This window comes from Lagenorhynchus albirostris, chromosome 17, assembly GCF_949774975.1.
Source record: "Lagenorhynchus albirostris chromosome 17, mLagAlb1.1, whole genome shotgun sequence".
NCBI classification, from domain to species: domain Eukaryota; kingdom Metazoa; phylum Chordata; class Mammalia; order Artiodactyla; family Delphinidae; genus Lagenorhynchus; species Lagenorhynchus albirostris.
Genome location: NC_083111.1, coordinates 55,039,322 through 55,064,137, shown reverse-complemented (window position 1 = coordinate 55,064,137; position 24,816 = coordinate 55,039,322). Strand labels below are relative to the sequence as shown.

At 55.1% G+C, this 24,816-nt stretch overlaps 2 pseudogenes; both read right to left on the bottom strand.

The window, feature by feature from the left end:
- Positions 1 to 617: 617 nt before the first annotated feature.
- LOC132508289 (phosphoethanolamine/phosphocholine phosphatase-like) lies at positions 618 to 1,369 on the bottom strand (annotated as a pseudogene).
- Positions 1,370 to 7,483: 6,114 nt separating this feature from the next.
- On the bottom strand, positions 7,484 to 22,740 carry LOC132507976 (voltage-dependent N-type calcium channel subunit alpha-1B-like; annotated as a pseudogene).
- Between the last annotated feature and the right edge of the window lie 2,076 nt (positions 22,741 to 24,816).

Here is a 24,816-nt window from a genome sequence, read left to right as displayed (position 1 = left end):
CAGCAGCAGGTGACTGTTCCCTCCAGCTTTTTTTCCTGTGGGGATGCTGACAGGGTGGGGGTTGTGGGCAAGGAGTGTAGTGTAGGGTCACAGCAGGTAAAGCAAGATCTAGACCTGGGACCGTCGGCAAGGAGCGCCACCTCTCTCCGCGGGGAGTCCGGTGCGGGGGAGGTCGGGGGTGGGACATTCTAGGGCCTGGGTCCCCTGGACAGAAGACTGGAGGAGGGAGGCCATGCAGCCCAAGGCAACAGTTAACCGCAACGCGGCGGGACATGTTCCTTCTCTACCCTGACAGGAAACCCCGTCCTCCCAGCTGGGAGGACAAGTTTTTTGGAAACACTGCTGCCTGCTCAGATATGCGTGCCACCCTGGTGGGGCCAGACTCCGGAATTCGCTTGCAGTGGAACTGAGGGAGGCAGCCGAGCTGGGTTAACTGCACAGATGGGGATAGCTCCCAACTCCCTCCTCCAGTCCCCAAATGGACCAACCTGGGATTCCGGGAAATCCCGGAGGGATATACCAAAACGAAAGGGAAAGGGAGTAATAAAATTAGCTTTCTCTTTCCCGACCCCCACCGCCCCACCCCCACCCCGCCCGGGCCCGGGCAGGCCACGTCCTCAGCACGTCCTTAGCACCTGCTGCAGGTGTAGGCGCACTTCGGTGGAGGTTTCCCAGGGCACCACCCTGGCGCGGAAGGAGCTGGTCTCGGCCTTCTGCGCCTCCTGCATAAGGCGGTGCATGGGGTAGCGGCAGCGCGGGAAGGCCACGTCGCCGCCTGCCAGCAGCCCCATGGGGCAGAAGTCGTTGGCGCCGTCGCTCACGTAGAAAAGTCGCTCGAAGTGCACGCCGTCGTGGGCCCGCTCGCGCAGGTAGTCGCTGAGCACCTTGTGCTTGCACATGTTGTCGGGGCAGCGAGCGCAGCTGTGCGCGTGGAAGGGCCGCAGCGCCAGCAGCCCCCAAGGGTCGGGCGCCGACGGGTTGCTGAAGATGCGGCGGAACAGGCCGTGGTGGCCGGCGGCGCGCAGCGCACTCTCCATGTCAAAGGTGTTGGCGTCTGAGATGAGAATAACCTCAAAGCAGGAGCCCTGCTAGGCCACAAACTGCAGCAGCTCGTCCATGCCGGACGACAGGGGGATGGCCTCGTAGATGGCGCGCAGGTCCCGCGGCCGCACGCCCTACTCGCCCAGGTACTGGAAGACACGCTGCCTGTACTCGTTGTAGAAGCCCTCGCGCTAGGTGGCACGCAGATTCTCAGGCAGCCGCTGGCCCGCCGCGGCGCGCGCACGACGGAGTCGTCGCTGTTTTCGTCCACGATAGTCTCGTCAAAGTCGAAGGTCAGGAGGAAGCGCGGCGCGCCCGGCTCAGCCATCCCGCTGTCCTCTACCAGCTTTGTCCTGAGCGATCAAATACTTTTGTGGACACCCAAAAGAGTCCCTCAGAGGAAAGGGGGACAGGACCTCTGAGCTGCTCCTGCAGGGTGGGGAGCTGCGGCTGCAGAGGTCTGTCCCGGCTGAGTTTGGAGTGTAGAGTGGGGAGAGGGCCTAGCTGAGGTATTTGGGCGCAGGATGGAGCAAGGGGTGCTTACAGGAATTGGAGGGGACGCTGTGTCTTATCCATCCCCGGATTTCTGGGCTCCGGCTGTCACGAGTCCCTCCAGTCCAGAGGGTCCGTGAATGATGTGCATCTGGGCCGTTCCCTCCACTTGCCCCCCATCCCCATGTTATGTATTTTTAACCACAATTTTAAAAATGAATGAAGCACTGATAATACATGTTACAACATGGATAAACATTGAAAACATTCTAAGTCAAAGAAGTCATACTGAAAAGGCCACTCATACCACAATCATCTTGTGTGCTTTAAATCCATAGCAGTTTTGAAAATGAGGGGATGGGACTTCCCTGGTGGTCCAGTGGTTAAGAATCTGCGCTCCCAATGTAGGGGGCACAGGTTCGATCCTTGGTCGGGGAACTAAAATCCCGCGTGCACAGCATGGACAAAAAATAAAATAAAATAAACGTCATTGGGCTGGTTTGGGTCATAGCATTGTCCTTGAACCCATCAGAGCACCCATAGGATGGAACATGGGATTGGCTAGATGTGGATCGTATGCCCATCTTCAAGGTGGATGGAATGTAGCATCAGCCCTCTGGAACTGTTTGGACTGGAAACAGGTAAGAAGTTCCCAAAGGAAAGCTGAGGTTCTGGACTTTGGCATGAGAACAGAAGCTGGCTTGGGGAAAGCGGCAGATTCCACATCACTGACAGCCCACTGCACAGCTGTGGGGTCTGAAGGCCAAGAAAGGAAGTGGTTGATTTAGGGTCAGGAGCTGCAGCCACCCACCCAGTGCTCTTGCTCCCACAACAGCAAGAACCTCTTCCTCTTGCAAAAGGCACAGCCCTCATTGATGTCTCTGGTGGTGGGAGCCCAGGAGTCACACCTGCCCCCTGGCCACATTACTCACCCATCCCCCAAGAACAATATTGCTCATTTATCCAGTCTCCTCCCTCTTTTACAAAGAGCAGAGACTAAATGCTATGGTGGTTAGGAAATTCTTGCTCAATGAAGCAGTGGAAGGCTCAAGGATTATTCCATATCATAGAATCCATAATTGACAGCTTTCAGAGCCCACATGGGTGCACATGGCTCTCCAAGACCATGCAGCCTCAGTGTGCAACTGTCCATTGGGTGGCCCAGTTGCTCCCGTATCTTTGACACTTAATGAGTATGAAAATCAAAAGTTTGTTACAGCTGGAAGCCCAAAGGATTGCAAGGCCATGGTCTGCTGTATGGTTGTTGTGTCAGGGACACACTCAAATATTTAGAAGGTTATTACCTCTCTTGGCAGGCTATGAGCCTGTGAGGGGGAGGCCCTTTTCTCAACCACATGGATGTTAGTAACTGAAACATCCCAAAGGGCTGTCTGTGCTGCCCAGGTAGCTGTTCAATTGCCCAGAAGCATGGTCAACTCAGTAATTGGCCACAGAGGCTTGACAGGGACCAGACTGGCCTGAGCTGGAGGACCACAGATGACTGCCTGGATGGTCAGAGGTCAAGGGCTGTCCTGAGACTTGATGTCTATTGATGCCCACTCAGATGGGACAAAGGATGCCTGCAGTCCCAGGAGGGCCTCACCAGCCCTCAGGAGGCAGCACCTGGGGGCTGGAAGGTCGCTGCACCAAGTTCTGTATAAATTCATAACATGACCATGGAATGACCTCAGTCAGGCCTGTGCTGGACCAGGGCTGCCCAGGCCAAGTGGGGCCAGCACTACTCTTTCCAGTTCAGATGGTAGGAGGAAACCCTGTGGACTTCTGAGGCCCTAACAACTGTTGACTGAGGTTGAGTTGGATCTGAAACAGTCAGTGACCAGAGCAGATATTTCATTCTTCTGCTATTAGGTTCCAGGATGGGAGGTAGATAACCAGCGGTCCAGGTGAAGCCCACACTCATGAGTGACCCAGGGCAAGTCCTGTCCATCCTAGAGGACTCAGAGGTGTGGGGTTAGGGGGGTCATGGGCCAGTTATGCTTAACACTAACCCACTAACCCTAATGCCCAAATCTCTACTGTTAACTCCCTAACCCTAACCTCCTCATCTGTAAACCGAAACCCTAATACTCCTAACCCCTAGCCCCTAGATACTCAACCTTGACCTGTAAACTCCTAACCCTTACCCTGACCCTGACTCAGACCATCTAACCTAACCCTCTAACCCTGACCCTCTAGCCTGCATCCTTTAACTCTAATCCCTCAAAACCTCATCCTCTTTTTTTTATTATTATTATTTGGTTGCACCTGGTCTTAGTTTGCAGCAGGCAGGCTCCTAAGATGTGGCTCCAGGGCTCCTTAGTCATGGCTTGTGGGCTCCTTAGTTGCAGCTTGCCAACTCCTTAGTTGTGGTATGCGGGGTCCCTAGTTGTGGCATGCGAACTCTTAGTTGCGGCATGAATGTGGGATCTAGGGCCCTGACCAGAGATCAGACCCAGGCCCCCTGCACTGGAAGCACAGAGTTCTATCCACTGTGCCACCAGGGAAGCCCCTCATCCTCTTAATGTACCCTTTAATTCTGTCCCTGATCCTCTATCCCTGACCCTGACCCTACATTCTAACCCTGAGCCCTGAGCCTGAATTTCTATCCTTACTCCTGACCCTCTAACTCTGAACCTTACTCTACTCCCTAACCCTAACCTCTGAGCCTGACCATGATCCTACACCACCCTTAACCCTAATCCAAATATAGGCCCATATCAGAACAGACTAAAAATTTGAACCCTACTCCAATCCCTTTTCCCAGTGTAATTAGAACCACAATTTTCATTGTTGTCTGAAACCTAAGCCTGTTCAATTATGCCTTTTCTAAATGAACTCTAATGTACAGTAAACTAAACAAAACCTTAATTATTATACCCACATAATCCTACACTGTTAGTGGTTATATAGACAAATCCTTTGCCTGTAACCTAACCCTAACCTCTAATTCCTAACCCCAACTCTAACTTACACCCCAACCTCAACCCCAAACCTAACTCTAACCTCTAACCACTAACCCACCCAACACAGCCACCCCAAACCTCAGCCAATGCCTGCTCAACTCCCAAACTATATTCCTAACCCTAAAACACAACCACATACCCCGTGAGTCCTTATCCTGGCTCCTCCAGCCACAAGCCTACCCTGATCCTCACCATGAAGCTGGGTCTAATCCACCCTTGCATCCTATCAGTCGCAGAGCAAGTTGAAGAGGTTCTCACCTTCTCCTGAGCCCTGTGCACTCTGCCCCCGTGCCCCATACCCACAGAGATGGCTCATCCGCCTGGATCCGCACCCCTTGCATATATCACCCAGCAGCATGGTGGGGTTTTGTTTTTGATGTTTTGCTAAGTTTTATTTTAATCCAAGGACTTTGCTTCATACAAAATGTCATTGTAGAAACAATAGCAGAATCCAAAGTTTGGCTGATAAATATTACTCAGGCAGCAAACTAGTCAATCACAGAATTTTTTTTCAAAGCAAGTCCCAGTTGTGTTGCATAGTTGGGACTTCCCTTTTTGTTTTTGTTTTTTTTAAACACTGTTCTTAAATATAAAGTTTTGCAACAAACCCTTGATTTATATCAAATATAATTAAAAATTAACAAATGAATACATTTTATCAAAAAGTATGAAGATATACATGTCATGCACATACTTGAATATATGTACATATGTATATATTTTACATGCACACATAACTTATTCAAACTACAGCCACTGCTTGACTGGTTCCAGATGCAGACAACTGGTTGATGCACTTCAAATCTGGCAACTCACTGTGAGATTTTGGGGGAAACGTGACAGCTGAGAAGTACAGAAGTACAGAAGTACAGAAGTACAGTACAGAAACAAAAACGCAGAGTCGGGAAAACAAGACAGTATATCCCCCGCTCTCTGTAATTTTCACCAATTCCAGTGTCTAGAAGAATCCAGACAAGCCAGCATGGCTGTGTGGGTCCGGAAAAGTGGATTCTCTGCCCAACATGGCCTGGGGAAGCAGCTGTGGTTCTGCACAGAATGAATACACTCAAAATAATATGGGCTGGGGGACCAGAGACAAAACATCAGTACCAAAATACACATCCTTCTGCTCTGCAACAGGAGCCAGGGATGACATGCACAGTCCAAGATTCCGATTTTAATTATATCTTATTTGAGTAAAATACTCTGTTATTTTAAAGTTTCAGAGTGTTTTGCCTTCGAGTAAGGAAATTCTATAAAATGGTTTGGTCACAATCATGCTCAAACCCTAGAACAGGTGGCGGTCTTGTGTGTTTTATTTCTAATATTAAACGTGTGTCTTGTTGCATAGCCCTATGGGTTAACGGCATCCACTTATGGGGACACACAGACACGCACACACACACATCACACTCCAAGTTTCTTTAGGAGAATCATGGGGTAAAAGCCAATGGGAACATTCAAATGATCCAGCAAAGAGATCATCTCACATTTCAAAATATGGAGGACACACCAGAATCTACTCATCTAAATGCTCCTTTTGTTCACAAAACAAAGTGTTTTATGCACCACATCCTAACAGTGGTCTTTCTCTTTTGAATGTGGCCTTGAAGCAACACTTTGTTTGGCTGCCTGCTTTCCCACCTCTTGTGCCAGAAAGAGTGTGGGCTCAGATGCCCAGCTCAGCAGCTGCAGCTGAGCTGCTCCTTCCTCCGAACTCCGGCCTCATTTCCATTTGGTTCCCAGCTGCCCTCACCTACTCAGATGCAGGCACTCCTCCTGCCCCCACCCCATCCAATCTCCCCCACTTCCCCCCAGCCTCTCCCTGATGAGTCTTCTGTGAAAAGAAATTTGCACAACTACAGAGATTGCGCCCTGCCTCTCAGGCACCCCGTCCCTGAGAATCGGGTGTAGAAAGACTGACCGGCCCACGCGGGCCATGCTACACATGCCCTGCAGCCTCTACTGGTTCGAGGAAAAAGGGCAAACGGCCTCTTCATTCCAACTACGACGGACCTACTGGATGTTTTCTGCATGTTCTCAATTACATCCGCTTTCTACTCAGTTGCTGTTTGGAATAGTTTCCACAAAGCCCACTCGCAGTTCACACAGGTCTCCCATCCCGCCCCCGGGAGCCTGCGCGAGGGGCTAGGAGGTCAGGCACTTGGTCGAGAGCCACGGGAGCCGGGGTGGTCTGGTTGGCCGCCTGGACTGGACACAGAGCATCTCCTCGAGCAAGCCGAGAACACGCATCCTGAGAGGCTGAGATCCTCCTATAGGTTTGATGTTTTACAGTCATGTTAACATTCCCTTCCCCGTTATTCTGTTCTTTTTATTTTTATTTTATTTTTATTTTCTGATCAAGTATATAGAGTCAAGTATATAGATCAAGTATATAGAGTATATAGAGTCAACAAACGAGTGTCGTGAATAAAAATCAAAACCAACAGCAAGAACGTTGTCCAGATTTGGTCCCTGTCAGGGCTGACTGTGTCTGGGAGAGGACAGAGCATCGGCGTGTGTTTCTAGTGCCTATTTGCCATTTTAGGTACGAAGGGCGCCACCGGATTGTTGGTGTGCGGGGGCTGACGAGACCTGCTCAGTTTACCACCGACTCTGTCCTGAGATCTCGCCCGCTCCTCTGCACCACACGTTTGGATGAAGGATGATCCGCACAAGATTCAGACCTCCTGCAAAACGTTCCCAGCACACACCTCGGTTGTGGGTCCTTCACTCAGTGCCGCTCAGCACACACAGCCGCGTCCTGTGTAGGCTCTGAGCTGTGAGACCCAGGGAGGCAGCGCGAGAGAGGTAGAGGGGGAGCCACATCCCTCTACAAACCGCTCCACCCAGCGTGAGGGAGGAGACACAGGGGCGAGGCTCTCCTCCCGGGGCTGCTGCCCCCGCCTCAGCGCCCGAGCGCCCCCGGAGCCCAGCGCGGATGATAAAACTCATCACCTGGGACGCGCCCGCCGGTCGCGGTGCGGCTAGCACCAGTGGTCTTGGTCGGGGTGGTGGTGGCTGCGCCGCCCCGGCCGCCCCCGCCAGAGCTGAGCCCCAGAGTGCAGTGGTAGCCGTTGGGCACCCGGCGGAGGGGGTGGGACTGGGAGGTCAGGGAGGACACATAGGAAGTCCGGGAGAAGCGGCCCGAGTTGGTGGCCACGGCCTCCTCGAAGGTAAGCGTGTCCTCAGGCTGGGTGTGGGCAGCAGCCTCGCTGTCCAGACGCCGCCCCAGGTACGGGTCGGAGCCAATCCGAGTGCTGGGGGCCAGGGCCTGGCTGAGGGGGGTCTCTCTGGAGCAGCGCGTTGTGTTCTGAAAGGCCACGGCTAAGCCGGCCTGGGGAGAAGGCAGGGAGGCTGGTATAAGCCCCAGCAAAGTGGACGGGCGAGGAGTTGGCCGTCTTATAGGCGATGCTGGGACGGGGGGTCAGCAGGGTCTGGGGCAGCTGCCTCCGCCCGCCGCGGCCACGGGTGCTAGCACCAGATGTTGGCAGCAGGAGGCTCCGTTCGCTGAAGCACTGCCTTGCAGGAAACGGGAACACAGCAAACCCCAGTCAAAGGACAGGGAGAACAGAGCACAGCACAGGGAGAGCTACGGCGGGGGGCGGGGGCGGGCAGCTGGGATGGACCCGGGGCGGCCCCAGGAGGGTGGGATGGCAGTCTGGGGATGGTGGTGACAGCAAGGGATAGGCACAGGGCCAGGGACCAGGAGACCACAGCCCAGCCCACCTCTGTCAGAAGGAAAGCAAAGAAGGGATTGGACAGCGGGAGGGCCAGGGCTCCGCCCGGCGGGACGGACGGGCCCGGGAAGCAAGGAGCGCAGGCTTGGGCCTAGGAACAAGGACGGGAAGGGGCTACCTCCCGGACCCCAGCGAGCGCGGGCGAGGCGGTGTCCTGAGGCCCACGTACCTGTCTCGGGGGTCCTGGCTCCTGCCCAGCGGCTGGCGACGGGGGGGGTGACTGCTGAGGGGGGGAGCTGGGGCTGTGGAGGCTCACGGCCCCCAAAGCGGTCGCAGGAGTAGAAGCGCTGCTTCTCGGAGGAGGAGGAGGGCTGCCTTCGCTCCTGGGACCGGCCCCGCTCCTGCCTGCGCTCCCACCGGCAGCCTGCTGGCCCGTCCCCCCGGGGGCGGCCCTGGCCCCGCGGCGCTGTTAGGTGCTGGCGCGGGGGAGAGGAGAAGTCAGCACAGCCAAGCCGGCAGCGAGACAGACCCCACCCCGGCCTGGCCCCCCAGGGCCAGCAGAGGGTCCCAGGGAAAAGCTGGGGGGGGTGCTCCTGCCTGGTCTCAGGCTCAGGGCTGGCTGTGGGGTTGTGAGGTGCAGAAAGGAAGAGGGTTCCCATGTGCTCTTGAACCCCCAACTCGAGCCACTGCCCCTCGACAGACCTCTCACACGCACTGCCATCTGTGTCTGTGGACAGGCTGGGCCCCTTCTCCAGGGACCTCAGCTTCCTGTCCCTGCGGCGATAGCAGCGGTGGTGATGGTGGGGGGCGGCCTGGCTGGCCGGAGCATGGTCCAGGGCGGCGTTGCAGAGACGAGCCACGGGGGTGGGGCGCTGGGGCGCCAGAGCGGAGATGGAGCGCTTCATGGGGCTGGCGTCTGGGGTCGGCTGCAGGCGGGGACACGGGTGGGCGCACGGCCTGAAGAGTGGGGTCCAGGGAGGCCCAGGGCGGTGGGGAAGCCACCATGACACGGGGGCTGGGCAGACCACAGGACTCGTCCCATGGGGAAGAATGGGCCTGGGACTCTATCCCTGAAGTTGGGGCATCTCCCCAGACTAGGGAGGCTGTGCCCCAGGGAGCTGGGGGGCAGGAGGGAGCATGGCACCCCGGAGGGCCTTGCCTGCAGTCTGGCAGGGTCCCTGGGGAGGCCCACTGCGGGGCTGGGGTTCAGGGACCACCAAGCCCTTCCCTCTCCCTGTACTGCTCTTGCCCACCCGAGACCCACCGCTTCTTCAGAAGCACTCTTTGCACAAAATGCTGTTTGTGTGCCTGTCTGTCTGTCCCAGGCCGGGCAGGGCCCAGGAGGCCTCTTGGCCTCAGCATCCCTACAGGACAGGGAGGGTGCCAGGAAGAGGGAGGCTATCGGCCTGGCTGGAAGGATCCTGGGTGGGGCCCAGAGCTGCCCTGGCAGCCATGGTGAGACCACTGTGCCAGCCCTTCCGTCCATCCAGCACCGTGAGGCTGCTCCCCCAGGGCTGAAAGCACAACCCACGGAAATGGGCTCACCCAGAGCCACTGCTCGGGCTCAAGCGTCAAGGAGGGAGAAGAGGCGCCAGCATGGCACCGAAGGGACGTGGCCAGGCCAGGAGGGCACCAGGCGCAGTGGGCAGAGACGGGGGAGTGAGGGGTTGGAAGAGGAATGCTCAACCCAGGGGCTGAGCCTGGGAAACAGTGCTGCAGCCCCCTGGCCAGGGGCTTCCTGCCAGGTGGTCAAGCGAGTCCCAGAGAAAGAACGTCCAGTGTCCAGAGAGGGAGCAGGGTCACCCCCAGGGCCTCCGAGAGGACATGAGGGAAAAGGGTGGCTTGAGGAGGCCCTGTGTGTGATTTCTGGGGGAGTGAAGAGTTGGAATGGGAGAGGCGTGTCCCAGAAACAGGGAAGGGCTGGGTCAGTGACACGAGGCAGTGGGGACTCTTCCTGGCCTGGCCACACCTCTCAAGGCCAGCATCGTGTTCTGAGGGTTCCAAACAGGGCCGGTGGTGTCCAGGCTACAGTGCATTCAGGGAGGCTCCACCCCAGCAAAGCCCGCGTGTGGGACACAAGCTCCCCCATGCCAAGTCTCCTCACCCCCAACCCCCCTCCCATGACCCCAACCCTCCCAGACCACCCACCTGAGTCTCCGCTGCCAGGCAGGGCATGGAGGCTGCTAGGCCCTGGCTCTCCAGCCCGGGTTGGGGCTCCCCGTCAGAGCCTCTCAGGGCCATGCTCTGCATCTGGACAACCACAGCCTGGGGGGACAGCAGCCCCCCAGTCACACCCTCCCCCATCCCACTTTCACCTTCTCTCCCATGCCAGCCTCCCCCAATCCTGCTCTCGCCCTCACCCTCCCACTCTCACCCCACCCCCCACTCGGCCCCCAGCCCTGGGAGCCCTCACCGGTTTTCCTGTCTGCACCACTGGGATCTCCGTGAAGTGGCCACGCTCCAGGGGCGTCGTCACCTCGCAGGGCACCTCCTGGGTCCTCTGAGTGCCCAGGAGACCAACTCCTTGATGCCACCCTCTTGGGTATGTGTGTGGAGGAGAGAGGATTGTCCTGTGGGCCTGGAGGTCCATGGGCCACAGAACCTGGCTCCCACCTGCCAGAAACCTCCACCCCGACCCTGTTCTGGGCTAGAAGGAGCCCAGAGGAAGGAGGCCCCTTGAATGTGGCCACTCTCCAGTTGAGGTACAGCAATGGTCGTGCCCACTCAGAGTTGATGGGCAGAGAGGGGACCCTAGTCTGGGGACATCTGGCCTAGACAGGGGCTCACATGTGCGGTGGGACAAGGCCACACACATGCACACGGGTGAGGCACCCAGCCTGCGCGGCTGCTCCATCAGCCCTGATGGCCCACGGCTACTCACCAGCCCCCCTGACCCCAGCCACGGAGGCCTTCCTGGCCTGAGGTCTAGGCACAAGTGTCACCTTTGGTGAGACCACTTTTGGAGGCCTTCCCCACCACACGCAACCTAACCGCCTGCCCTCTCCTTGTCAGTGTTTGTCTTTGTTATCGTGTCACCCAAGGGGCACCAAAACAGCCCAGCATTTGCCTGTGTTTCTGCTCGTTCTCGTGTACAATGAGGCATCACATACATTCTCCATCACCCAGGTTGAGTGGCAACAATCACACTGAGCTCAGAGGTGAAGCCGGATGGCCTAAGCTGGCCACGCTGATGACCAGACCCACCATCACTGGGGTTTCTGAGAACATCCTTCATCTTCTCAAGTTGCAAGCATCTCCCCTGCACTGTGCTGTCTGGAGCTGCTCTAGCCTCAGGAAAGGCTGACCCTGAGAGGAAGCATGGCCAGGAGGACGGATGTTGACCCCAAGGCCTGGTCACCTCTGAGGTCACATCATGCCGAGGCCGGGTGGGCACTTACACCAGCCATCAGAAGGCTCAGTAAATGCCCCCACTGCCTGGCCCCAGTAGATTGGGCCCTCTCTCACATGCAACAAAAAAGGGTGGTAACTGATTTGTGTAGAAATTATAACCCTGGAAATAAGCGACGTTCATTTTCCTGAACCAAAAGCCCGGCTCAGATCAGTCCACAAAGACACCTCCCCACCCCATCTCCTCCAACACACACATGGACACTCAGAATCCACTGTTTAACTTTAAATGCACAAATGGGATCATAATCAGCATGGAGAAAGGAGAGTGTGGGAACACGGGGGCTCCCAGGCGCCGGGAGGCCAGCCCTCAGGGCCTGCACGCACTCAAGAGTGCGGTTTTCGCACGGGAGCGTTACCAGTTGTGCTTAGGTTCTCCCGGTGTCCTGTGGCCTCTCCACCTCTGGACTTGTGCCGTCACAGTGTCAACTCCTGTCCCATGAGCTCGGGCTAGGGAGGTGACTTGCTTTGGCCAATGGGGCACAAAGAGAGGCCTGAACGCCTGCACCCTAACCCTTCCCCTCGGGCTGTTCTCCGGCCTCCCCACACGACAAGCCCGGACACAGGAGGTGAGAATATGCTGTCCTGGGCCCACCGGTCCCACAGGAGCTGGCCCGGGCCCAGGCCCAGGCCCAAAGCACTGCCAAAGCACTTAGGGCTGGCTGCCCAAGTATGGCAGCTATCTGATCCACAGTCCATGACCCAAAACCAGGCTTCAAAAAGAGTGTCCAGAACATGCACAGGAGAGAAAGAAACCGGGAGCCCTAGCCATGCTTGCTGCCTGGCCTTGTGGTTCTCCAGGATGGCAAGTGGTTGTGAGGCCCACCCTCAGCCCCTGCCGGTGAGACAGAGCGCACGTTCCTGCTTTGGGCTCAACCAATGAGTTGCTTTGGCCAACGGGATGTTAGCAGATGTGAGACACGCCCCTCTAACTGGGGGAGGTGGCTGAGAGGGTCCTGCCCTCCAGTGCGGCTCAGCCTGGCACCAGCTACCACCCCTCAGAGTGCCACAGGGATGCCTATTCTGGATCACTTGGTTTTGGGGTTGTTACCAAGAGTTACGTGATAGGGAAAGACCTTGCTAATTTGTCTACAAAACAGACATCAATATCAAAATGGAGATCTGAGAGGGAAAGTGTCTTAAAGGAAGATGAGAACACTAACAGGCCGTTAACAAAAAGCGGTGAGAAGCTGAGGTGGAAACAGATACCTTCTTAATGGTCTGCAGGCACCGAAGGCCAGCGAGGAAGCAGGGGGGAGCCCTCACCTGAGAGAGAAACAGGCTCCCACTGTGGGAGGCATGCGGTGGAATAACAGACTGTCTAAATCAGGTGACCCCAGTGCCGTCAGAGCACCTGTCTACTGTTACAGGAATTAGCCTCAGACGCACCACACAACCGGCTCCGGCGGCAGACTGGACCAGCTGGACCCACCGCGAAGCGTCTGGGTGGAGGTGGGTGTGGCTGGGTGGCGGTGAGACCCGAGGGCTCCCTGTCCTGGGGCACTGCCCACGAGAGCCCTGGGGGGACCCCTGCCCTCCTCCCGCCAAGGCCCCACGCCCTGCCCGGTGGTACTCACAACTGCCCCGCCATTGCTGAGGGAGGCGGAGCTCTTCTGCCGAAGGAAAACCCAGGCTCTGCGGAGCACGGCCGGCTGCGTCTGCTCCAGCGTGGCCTTCAGAGGGTGGAACAGGGACCCGGGGCCCATCTGCAGAAGGGGCGCCAGGAGGAGGGTCTCTGAGGCCGGGGACGCCCCATGGATCCTGGGCAACGAGGTGCTCGGCCACCTGTCTGGAACCCCCAGGGCAGGATGGGGATCCCTGGGCCTGCCCTTTGCCCATCAGAAGCCCATTCCCAGTCTGGCCTGTAAGTGACTTCAGGACAGTCATTTCATTTGTTGGAGCCTCAGTTTCCCTTCCTACACAATTTGGGGACTGGATCTGATTACAAATGGCAACAAGATTTCATCTCATTATCAACTTGGATTGATTGGTAGAGGCTGCCAGAGTCCCAGGTTGAGCAGAATTTGGAGGAGATTTCAGGGCTGGAGTGTGGACACCAGACACTTCGCACCCTGGGGGTGAATGTCCTGAGTGCTGGACACAGGACAATTTTATAGATGAGAGTATACACACGGTCACCAAAGGTTTTGGCTGTGTGGTGAAGTCATCATCTTTGAAGGATGACCTCTGGAAGAAAGTCCTCCAAACTATCCCAGCCAGAGGCATGAGTGGGACACATCATGACCCTGGGCAGTCGGTTTGAACCTCTTTGGGCCCTGCCTGTGTGCACCTCCTACTAACGGAAGCACAGGCTATATGGGGTTTCTGACTCTGTGGGCCAGAGAGGTGGCCGCAAGAACCTCTCATCTTCCTTTTCCCACTGCACCTTCTTCAAGAAGGGGCTGGGTCCCCTCTGCTGCCAAACAGTGGAAGGTGGCAGAGTCTCGGGGTTATTTCCTGGAACTCCTGGAACCTGGTACCTGGGACAGGCCTCCGGGAGCTTGGTGAATCTGGTCTCTGGTGGTTTTGTTCTGTTTATAGAAGTCGAATATCATGAGAGCTGCGTACACTTTCCCCACTGTCATCTCATTGGCTGGAGAGCACGGCAGGCAAGGGAGGGAATACAAGAGAAAGGGGACATGCAGGGTGAGCTGGGGTGAGGAGCCAGCACCTACCATGAGGACTCCTGGACCCACGGGCAGGACCGTGGGGCTTGGCCCACCTGGAGCTCCACTGACTCTTTCCTAGGCCCCGCTGGGCTCCACCCAACACAGCACAGCTGAGTTTAACCCCAGACACCTCATCCTTCTGCCAGCTCCAACTGTAGGCATCTCCCTACCTTTTCTCTGGATTTTCTGAAGGGAATTCCCTACACTAGGAGTGTGGGTGACTCTGCCCAATGGAATACGGCCCAGACATCTCCTCCCACAGCCCCTGGCGCCCACCTTGGAGACGAGTGCTCTGGGCTATCAAGGACGTGAGCTCTCCTCTCTAAGGTGACTCAACAATTGCCCTCACCCAGGACTCCCTGCTCTGCCTCTGGGTGCGACAGAAGAGGGGTGGACAGGGGGAGTTTCTCACCCTACTTACGTTTATGGGGTGGCACCAGTAAATCCAGGGTCTTCTGGGGCAAATTGGCCCACACAGAGGAAATGCCCTTCCTCAACTCTGCGTCACACTGATGCTACTTTGTGCCAGCTGGGGCAGGATAAGGGTGGAAAGGGAGAAGAGATGTTAGGGGCCATCCCACAGCCCCCTTGGAGGAACACGCAGAGCTGGGGTGGGCGGGGAGAGACCCCATGCTGGAGGAAAGGTGCACGGGGGAGAAACACTGCCTTGGAGGCTGGTCACACAGCTCCCCGCCAGAACCTGTCTAAAGAGGTGTGGGAGCTGACCCGCCCAGTGGCGAGGGTGCAAGGGCGTGTAGGCGTGGGTGGCGATGGGGTTGGGAAGGGACACGGCAGTGTTCCAACCATTCACCAATCATTCCATAAAAGTTACTGAGCGCCCACCGAACACTAGGTGTTGTTCTAGGTGATGGAACAAAATCAAAAGAAACTGCCCATGTGGAGTTACATGATTTTAATCTACAATAAAGTAGCAGTAAGTTAAAAATCCAGTATGTTGGATACAGGAAAAACCAAGAGGGGAGGGACAGGAACTATCAGGAGGGCTGCAGTTTGGACAGAACGGTCAGGAAAGGGCTCACAGGGCCCTGAAGGGGGGCAGGGAGCCAGGAGGGCGAGGCTGGAGCAGAGGGAGAGGATGTGCGGGTGGGGGCCGCTGAGACAGGAAGCAGCAGAGGGTCCAAGCTGAGGAATAAAGTACTCTGATCCATCTTTTTTTAAACATCGTGTTTATTAAAGTGTGATTTACGTACATAAACATTCACTTTGTTAGTTCTTCCACTCTGTGAACTTTGGTAAATGCATATGACCGTGGATCCACCATCACAATCCAGGCAGGAGCTCGGCACCCCTGCCAAGCTCCCTCCGTACCCTTTGTGGTCCACCCCTTCGCCCTCTCCCAGGGCCCTGGCATCAACGATGTGTTTTCTGTCTCAACTGTTTCATCTTCTCAGAATGTCATACAAATGGCTTCACACAACATGCTGTCAAGTCTGACTTTTCACCCAGCACGATGCATCTGAGCCCCACCCACGTCAAGCACATTGGTAGCCTGTTTCTCTGTTGCTGAGTGAGAACCGTCTCATCGCAGACACACCACAGCTTGATTATCCGTCACCATTTGGCTGATGGTTGAGTTGTTTACAGTTTGGCGCGATTATGAATAAAGCCACAAACTTTAGCGTATAGGTTTTTGTGTGCGTGTATGCTTTCATGTCATCTCCCTTAGGAGTGGGATGCCTGGGCCACATGATCAAGAATGGTGAAACTGTTTTCCAAAGCGGCAGTACCACTGTATCCACACTAGGAAAACGAGAATTCGAGTTTTCTGCATTCTCATCAGTAATATTAATAATAATATTGCCATTCTTTAAATGGCTAAAATACTTTATTCTTTTTGCAAAATTGTTTTTGTTACTCAAGTTTGTGTGCTTTTCTACGTATATTTTAGCATCAGTTTATAAATTTCAACCCAGAAATCCTGTTGGGATTTTGATTGGCATAACACTGAGTCTATTGATCAATATGAGGAGAACTAACAATATTGAGTCTTCCAATGCATGAACATGATATAGTGCTTGGTTTATTTATTAAGGAAGATTCCTTGGTCAATATTCTGAAATTTGCAGCATACACTCTAGCATATATATTTTTAGAGTTAGCCAGTTATTTGATTTTTTTGGTGCAATTTTAATGGAACTTTTTCAATTTCAATTGTTCATTGCTAATCTGTAGAAATACATTTGCTTTTCATATACTGACCTTGCTATACTCAGGTATTAGTTTTAGTAACTTCTTCTTACAGCTTTAAACAGCAGAAATATATTGCCTCAGTTCTGGAGGCCAGAAGCTCAAAATCAAGGTATTGACAAGGTTGTGATCCCTTGAAAGGCTCTAATGAAGAATGCTTCTTGTCTCTTCCTAGCTTCTGGTGGTTCCCAGCAATCATTGGTATTCCTAGGCTTGTAGATGCTTTGGTTTTATTAACTTTTTATTTGATTCTTTAAGATTCTTTGTATAGATAATCATGTCAATCATGAATAGAGACAATTTTATTTATTTATTTCCAATTGGTACACCTCTTATTTCTTTTTCTTGATTTGTTACAATGGCTAGAACCTCAAGTATGATATTGAACAAAAATGGTGACAGGAGACATCCTTGCCTTGTTACTGATCTTAGGGGGAAAGGAGCCAGGCTTTCTTTGTTAAGCATGTCATTAGCTATAGGTTTATCATAGATATCCTTGATCAGATTGAGGAAGTTTGCTTTAATTTCTAGTTTATATAGAATTTATGTATCATAAATGGATGTTGAATTTTGTCAAAGATTTTTCTGCATCTATTGAGATAATCATATAGTTTTTCCTCCTTTATATATTGTTATATTGATTGATTTTTTATTTTATTTTATTTTATTTTGCAGTACGTGGTCCTCTCACTGTTGTGGCCTCTCCCGTTGCGGAGCACAGGCTCCAGACGCTCAGGCTCAGCGGCCATGGCTCACGGGCCCAGCCGCTCCGCGGCCTGTGGGATCTTCCCGGACTGGGGCACGAACCCATGTCCCCTGCATCAGCAGGTGGACTTTCAACCACTGCGCCACCAGGGAAGCCCTTGATTGATTTTTAAACTCGAACCCACCTTGCATTTTTCATTCCTGGGATAAACCCTACTTTAATCACCATGTTCAGTTTGCTAAAGTTGTGTTGAAAATTTTATTGTTCGTATTCATGAGGGATGTTGGTCTGTAATTTTTTTGCTTGTAATGTCTCTGTCTAGTTTTGGTATCAGAGTAATGCTGGCCTCGTAAAATAAATTGGGAAGCACCTTCTCTTTTTCTACTGTCTAGAGGACTTTGTATAGAATTATTTCCTGCTTAAACGTTTGGTTGACTTCATCAACGGAACAAATCGGGCCCATGATTTTCTTTGTTGGAAGATTTTTAACTATGAATTTAATTTATTTAATATATACAGTATTACTAAGGTTGTCTATTTCCTTTTTTTTCAGGTTATCTATTTTTGAATGAGCCTCATAGTTTGTGTCAAGGAATTTTTCCATTTCATTTAAGTTACTGAAGTTATTGACATAAAGTTGTTTACAAAATTTCCTTGTTATCCATTTAATGTCAGCAGGATCTACAGTGATATTCCCTCTTTCGTTCCTTATATTGGTTATTTTTATCTATTTTTCACGATCAGGCTAGCTAGAGGTTTAATAATTTTACTGGTTTGATTTTTAACGTGATCATTCTGGCTGTTGTGTTGAAGGTAGACTGAAAGAGGCAAGGGCAGAAGCAGACCAGTTAGAAGGTTACTGCAACAATGCAGTCAAGAAGAACAAGAGTGACTTGGACCAGGAGGTGGCAGTAGGAAAGGTTAGACAAGTGATCATATTCTGAGTGTATTTTGAAGGTGGAGTCAGAAGATATTACAAGGGTTCAGATATGGATCAGAAGTAGGGTAAGAAAAAAAAGTAGAACATAAAAATGACTGCAAAAGTTTTGGCATGAGCAACTCTAACAGCAGTTTCCACTGATGGAGACAGGGAGGAATCTGGGGAGTATCTGGAACTGAAGGGTCAGCACGTGAACTCTGGATGCTCACTGGGCCTCCAAGTACAGACGGTGAATAATTTGTGGGGTATATAAGCCTGGGGTGTAGGAGCAGGTCTGAACTAAAAATACAAAATTGGAATTCACAACATTGAAAGCCATGGGAAAAGGTGAGAATGTATGCCTGAGGCACACAGTGACCTTCAGAGGTTGGGAGAAGCCAGAAAAAGAGGTGTCACACAGAAGGGAGTCACAACTGCAGAAAGGCTGTGGACAGGTCCTTAAGGCAAGGGCTGAGAAGGGGAGGTCCCTGCGGAGCTTGACAAGAGCAGTTCCAGCAAAGTTTTGCACTGTGAAACGTGGACTGCAGACTAGGAAAGGAGAAATCAGAGACAATGCAGACCTGTGTCTCCTGTGGCTAAGAAGGAGAGAAGAAAAAGAGAGAAGTCGATGGAGGGGGAAGAGAGAAACTTTTTAAAAATAGGGAAAATAACAGCACATTTACATATTGATAGAAATAATCCAGCAGAGAGAGAAAGTTGACAGGGCAAGAAATAGAATACAGAATTTCTGTCATGACATCCTTGGGTAGGTGATGAAAACAGGGCAGAGTGTGCAAGCGGGAGGACTGGGCTCTCCTCATCTGTTACACAAGAGAGGGCGGAGCTCAAGGGCATGGATGCAGGGAGGAAGGCCATGTGGGGGGAAGGCCCCTCTGGTGACTCATTTTCTCTGCGAAGGGGAAGCTGTCATCACATGCGGTGGGGAGGGGAGGAGAAGTGGGAGATTCATTTCCTTCTTGATTTGGCTCAGGCTGTGTCGTTCTACCAGTAACTCAGGTGAGGGCCTGATGGGGGGACTGGGCTCACTATGGGGAAGGGGCAGACTATTCACCCCATAAGGGGTACTGGCTCATATGACGCTGGCTCCAACACTGCAGAACTCTGGGAAATCTGGAGTCATTCAATTTCACTCCATCTCAGCTTCCTCACGTGAAAATGGGATCACTGCAGCACTAACGTGCAGGATGGTTTCAGGGGACAAGGTCAGTCTGACAGAGGTACCAGGGGCAGTTGTTCTCCATCCAGTCCAGACAGGGCCCTCCTCCCACCCCTGCACAGCTGCCTGGGGTGGCTCTTGGGGCGGTCACACAGCCCTGGCTTTGTGCCCTCCCTCAAGGCTGGCTTGCTCACCTGGAGCCAGCTTGATCTCCAGTGCGGTCCGGATGAGGACCATCAGCGTGAACGTGAAGTGGACGGTCATGTCCTCGTTGGAGATGGGCATGTTCATATGAACCAGGCGCTGGGGACAAGGGGGGCAGGTCAGGGGCAGGCCTCCCAGGGTCCCCCCGCCACAGGGCTACACAGTGCTCGAGGGCCCTGGAGGCTGGGCTGGCCTCCCAGAGGTGGTTCCTGCAGGTGCCCAGGACCAAGAGAGGTTGGATGGATGGGAGTTTTGCCAGCATTCACACTACCCCTGGACCCCCACCCTCATCTGAACTGAGGGTTCCCTTGGCTGCAGAAAAGTAGAAGTCCAGGTACATCTTGTACAATGGGGCCAGGCCATAAGCCTGGATCCCTCTGAAAAAACAGGCATGTCTCAGCCAGAGGGGCCCTTGCCCACTGCCCATGACAGAACAAGTGTGTGGCCTAGGCTGAAGAGGGGTCTGAGCTGGCTGCAGGATGCCAGAGGCAGCCCACAGACAGGAGCATTGGACGAGGGGTGGGGCAGCCAAGACCACAGGCTCAGAGGTCTGCTCCCAGTGAGGAGACCCGCAGCCCCGGGAAGGCCTCTGCCTCTCACCACCCAGCTAGGGGGCCAGGAACAGATGCTTGATGCCACCAGCCCAAGGCAGCAAGGGAAGCCTTAGAGAGCAGCTCCTTCCAAGGGGAAGGACCCAAACAGATGTGACTGAACAGGGCCTCAGGCTCAGCCAGCTGCCTGGGGACCCAGGGCCATCCCACAGGAACACAAGTGCTCGGACCAGACTGGGAGCCCTGCAAGCTTGCTCCCTGTTTCCCCATCAAGAGAACAGCCCCCTTTCCTCTCTTCCATTTTCCAGGACAGAGCAGCTGGAGACAGGTGTGTCCCTGAGGCTCTGAGAACTTATGCGATCTCCAGGAGGAAAAGGGTCTCAGGTGTGTCTGGAACATCCTGAGCATCGGGGGGCCACCTCACCTGCCAAGTAGAGCCCTCAGGGCACCATGAGCCCCCTGTCCTCTCCCATCCAGGATGGGAGCTAAAGGTGGGGGCACAGGGCCCCTCCCTGGGGTCTGCCTGCCCTCTGCCAAGCCTGCACCCTGTGACAGGGCAGCCTCTCTGTCCCTTCTCTGGGTAGGGCCACTCTGCCCCCAGGCCTGCCCCCAGCATCCTGGCCCCAAATCCAGTCTTCAGCCTGATGGAGGGCAGGTGGCTAGAGACACGAGCCCAGACTCTGTCCCCTAATGCTGGCAAAGCCCCACTTAGTACCTCCAATCATGGTCCTAGGACCTTGCTGGTCACCTGTGTGACACACACAGCTTCCCAGAGCATGGTGTCCCTGCAGACCAGCACCGATGGCAGTGGGAGAGGCAGAGGGGTTCCACGCCAGGGGAGAGTCAGGGAGTCAGGGGCCAGCGGGAAGGAGGGGCAAGCAGGTGTTTTCCAAGAGAGGAGAGCTCCGTCCGGGGCACCTTTACCAGAGCCCCTTCTGCCTGCCCAGGCCCCAGAGAGCCAGGAATCTCAGGGAGCAGCAGAGGGGCAAGACCAGGGCAAACAGACAGGAGGCTCTGCCTGGGCCTAGACCCTCTTGGACATGGCGCTCTGTGCATCTCCTGGACCCTCCCCAGCTCACCAAGCCCATCCACTTCCACCCAACATGAGGCCTCACCTGGTCTCTTCACTGCCAGAACCTTGGAGTTGGCCAGCACACCTGGGGAGGAACTCCAAAGGCTACCCCGTCACAGCCCTGGCTGCCCACCCTGGCCCCAGGTGTCAGTGTGGACACAGCTCTCCTTGGGGACGAAGCTACAGCCTTTCATGCAGGGCCTCCAGGCAGGCTCGACTCACATGTTGGGCAGGGGAGGACCAAGGAAGACGTCTGCATATCGCCTGGAGGAGCCACTTAGCTCCTAGAGGCTGTGCTGAGCCAGGGGATAGATGCAAGCCCAGAATCAGAGCACAGAGACAGACAGCGTGAACAGAATCAGAAAGATGAAAGCTCTGGTGGGAAGCCTGCTCAGAGAGGGAGACAGCAGTCAGGCCCCAGACACATGCTGGCTGAGTTTCGGGAGCACTGAGGGCTGCAGGAGGGCTCTTGAGAGGGTGGAGCGCTGGAGGGATGGAAGGTGCTTACTCACCAAGTGGGTGACGGAGGATGCAGGTGCAGGTGGGAGCAGGCTTGCGGATGGGGCCATGTGGCCTGCTCGCCCACTCGGGAGAGAGGCCTGGCTGTGTCCTCAGTTTACCCCCCTCCTTGCAGCTCAGCCTGCTGGGCCCTCAGCAGCAGGGTGGAAGGGACATGGGACCACCCAGGCCCCAGAGGCTGTTCTCATCCTGCAGGGCCCTCTGGAGCCCCAGGAATGAAGTCAGGATGCCTCTCTCCAGCACCCTTCCTTCTTAAGGATCCATGAACCCATGAAGCCCTAGAGAAAACACTCCCTCCCCAGCCCGGGAATTTCTGCACATGTGGGGCTGGGGGCGGGCGCCTCAGGTGCACCCTGCAGAGGCCTTGCAGGCCGCTGCTCCCCCAGGGTCAGACCCTCAGGGCTAGACAACTCCACCCACATCAGGGGCTTAGGGGACAGAGGAGCAGAGTGTGGTCCTGAGCTCAGAACAAAAACAGGCTCTGTCAAAAAAGCTGGTCTGTCCCCTCCTTTCTAGGGAAGAGAAGGGAAGGAGAAGAGGCAGATGGTGGGCTCCTGCTCCATGTTCCTGAGCCTCCCCGGGGGCTCAGAGGAGCAGCCCTGGGGGACAAGGGGCCAGTGCAGAGACACCTCGTGGTGTCTGCTTCCCTTTGTTTGGGAAGGAAGCAGAGATGGTAGGGGCAGAGAAAAGAAAGAAACAGTGAGACAGCACAGCAGCAGACAAACAGATGGACAAGTCCCAGAAGAGACACAGGAGCCCGGCCGCAGCACAGACAGCCTGCAGGGTGTGGGCGTGGGGTCTACCTCGTATGCAACTAGAGCAGGGCATTTTTTCCCCAGCCCCAGGGGCGGGGACATGTGTTTCAGCATCTCAAACATATCATTGTAACTGATGCGCCCACTGGAGGCCCAGCCCACAGGACAGAGGCAGAGTGGGGTCCACGGGAGGGGCGCAGCAGGAGGGAAGGGGGAGGAAGCAGACAAGAAAACAGACCCAGTTAACCAGTGTCAGATTAAACGCCAAAAGTCAAAACAGGTAAAATGAGGGATTTCTCTGCTGGGCTCGATCCCCTCCTTGCCCCCAGCCTCACCTCCACACTCTAGTCCCACGCAGGGAGCGGGCGGGGGGCATCTGAGCTAATGAACATGGAGGGAATGACAGGCTGCATCAGGGCAGCTTTGGGTTGTCAACTCTGATTTTACACTTTCAGAAGCCACGGATAATGCCAAATTGGAAAAGAGCTGTTTCACCATGCCAGGGCAGCTGATAGAGTTAACCGACCAACAAGGCCGGCTGGAGATCCACAGCAGAAACATCAGCTTGCCTGATGAGGCAATTCATGCTCAATTTTCTTCCAAGTTAGCCAAGAGGCTTAAAAAGTGGAGAAAAGTCTAAAGCAGGCCAGAAAACTAGAGCGAGAGCCACGCTGTTCTGCAGGGAGCCCCGAGGCTCTAGAGACGAAGTCCACAGGGGCAAGGCAAGCTCCAGGCCCAGAGACACCTGAGGCTGGCCCGGGGCAGGGCTGCTGCTGGGTCAGGGCTGGGTGGGAAACGGGAGACTGAAGAGGGGGCGGGGGGGCAGCTGGGGTGAGATGTGGCTTGGTGCCACTCTTGTACCCTCCTGACAGCACGCCAGGAAGGGCTGGGACCAACATAAGGGATAAGGCTCCAGACTCAGGGAGGTGTCCAGGGGTTGTTGACTGTGTCTCCTCCGAGGCAGATGGGCCACCAGTCCTGAAGCCTCACCTCCACCCCCGGGGTGGCTGCCTACGAGACCTGCTTGGGCTCCCAGAGACACAGGCGGGTTCAGGCCACTGAAGAGAGAAGGGGGACAGCCTTCTCCTGGCAGGTGGATACACCCCAGGGTCTGGCCCTCCACCCAGGGCTCCTGGGCTCAGCTAAGTGGATCCATCCAGAGGTGAAGCAGGACCTGTCTTTGGGTCCCCACTGCCTCTGCCCTCTCCTCCCCCCAGGAACCAGAAAGCCCTGGGCTGTTGGACTCTCCTGACCAGAGGGGCAGCTGCTCCTGGTCTACCCGGGCCCACACCCTCCTCCTCTGGGGCCCTTGGCCTCTGGACTGTCTGACCTTCAGTCCACCTTCAAGAGCCCGGAGGCAAATCTGGGTGAGACGCCTGCTTCCTTGGCACAGGTGGGACCTGGTCCCCGTCCTCAAGGCCCGGCCAGAAAACTTTGTGTGCACTGTCTCATGAGGCTGCCTGTCCCCAGCCAACTGGAGGGGTCGGGAGTTAGATGGGGAACCGAAGTGTCCAGGAGGTTGGAGTGCGGGCAGGACAGGGCAGGAGGGGCGAGAGGTGAGGTGTCATCATTCCCAGACCAGACAGGGAGTGTGTGCTGTGTTTGCATTTTGGGCCGGGAAGAGTATGTCAGATGGAGGCTCTGAAGTAGCACACCTGGCAGGCCAACCTACAAGGGCAGTTCTTCCCTAAGCCAACGGGCGGCGCAATACAACGCAACAAACTACATAACCTTCTAATGAATCTGGCAACTGGAAAGGAAACGTCACAGGTCATGGCAACCGAGGCACGAGGAGCCCGTCCCACCTGCCCAGCCTAGCGCAGTCTGGAGGTGGAGCCGGGGCAGGCTGGACAGGCAGCTCCCGGCTGAGGCCTGGGTCGGAGAGACCCAGGAGGCGCGGCAACCCGCAGACAATTTCCAGAGCCCACTGCACCTGGGAGACCTTCCCTACAGAACAGCCTCGGGCCCTGTGTGTCCGCCCTGCACACAGCACCCCTGGGCCTCGTTCAGGGCTGTCTGGCCGCCCCTCCCCTCACTCCCTGAGTGCCTGAGCCCCCAGGGCCCCCTTGGCTGAGCCTTCTCTGCACACCTGGCTCTCCTGACTCTCCCTGCCTCTCTGAGCACACTGTGTCCTTCCCTGGGGTCTGCAAGTCTGGCTCAGCGTCCCCCTTGTCCCCGGGCGGGCACCCCAGCCAATGCTGACGCTTGCCTTTCCCGCAAGATGGCCCCCTCAGTCTCATCAACTCCAAACTGTGTTGCGTTTACTTCTGGGAAAGAGGGAATGAAGAGGAAGCCCCATTCCGGCCTCACGCAAGGTGCTTGCTAACCTTGTGGACCCAAGGGACCACCACAAAGAGGCTGGAAGCCTGGCAGAGGCACAGCCCCTACCATCACCACTGTTCCTCGGCCCATCTTCTCTCTTCTGCCATCAAACCCCTCAGCCGCCACCAGA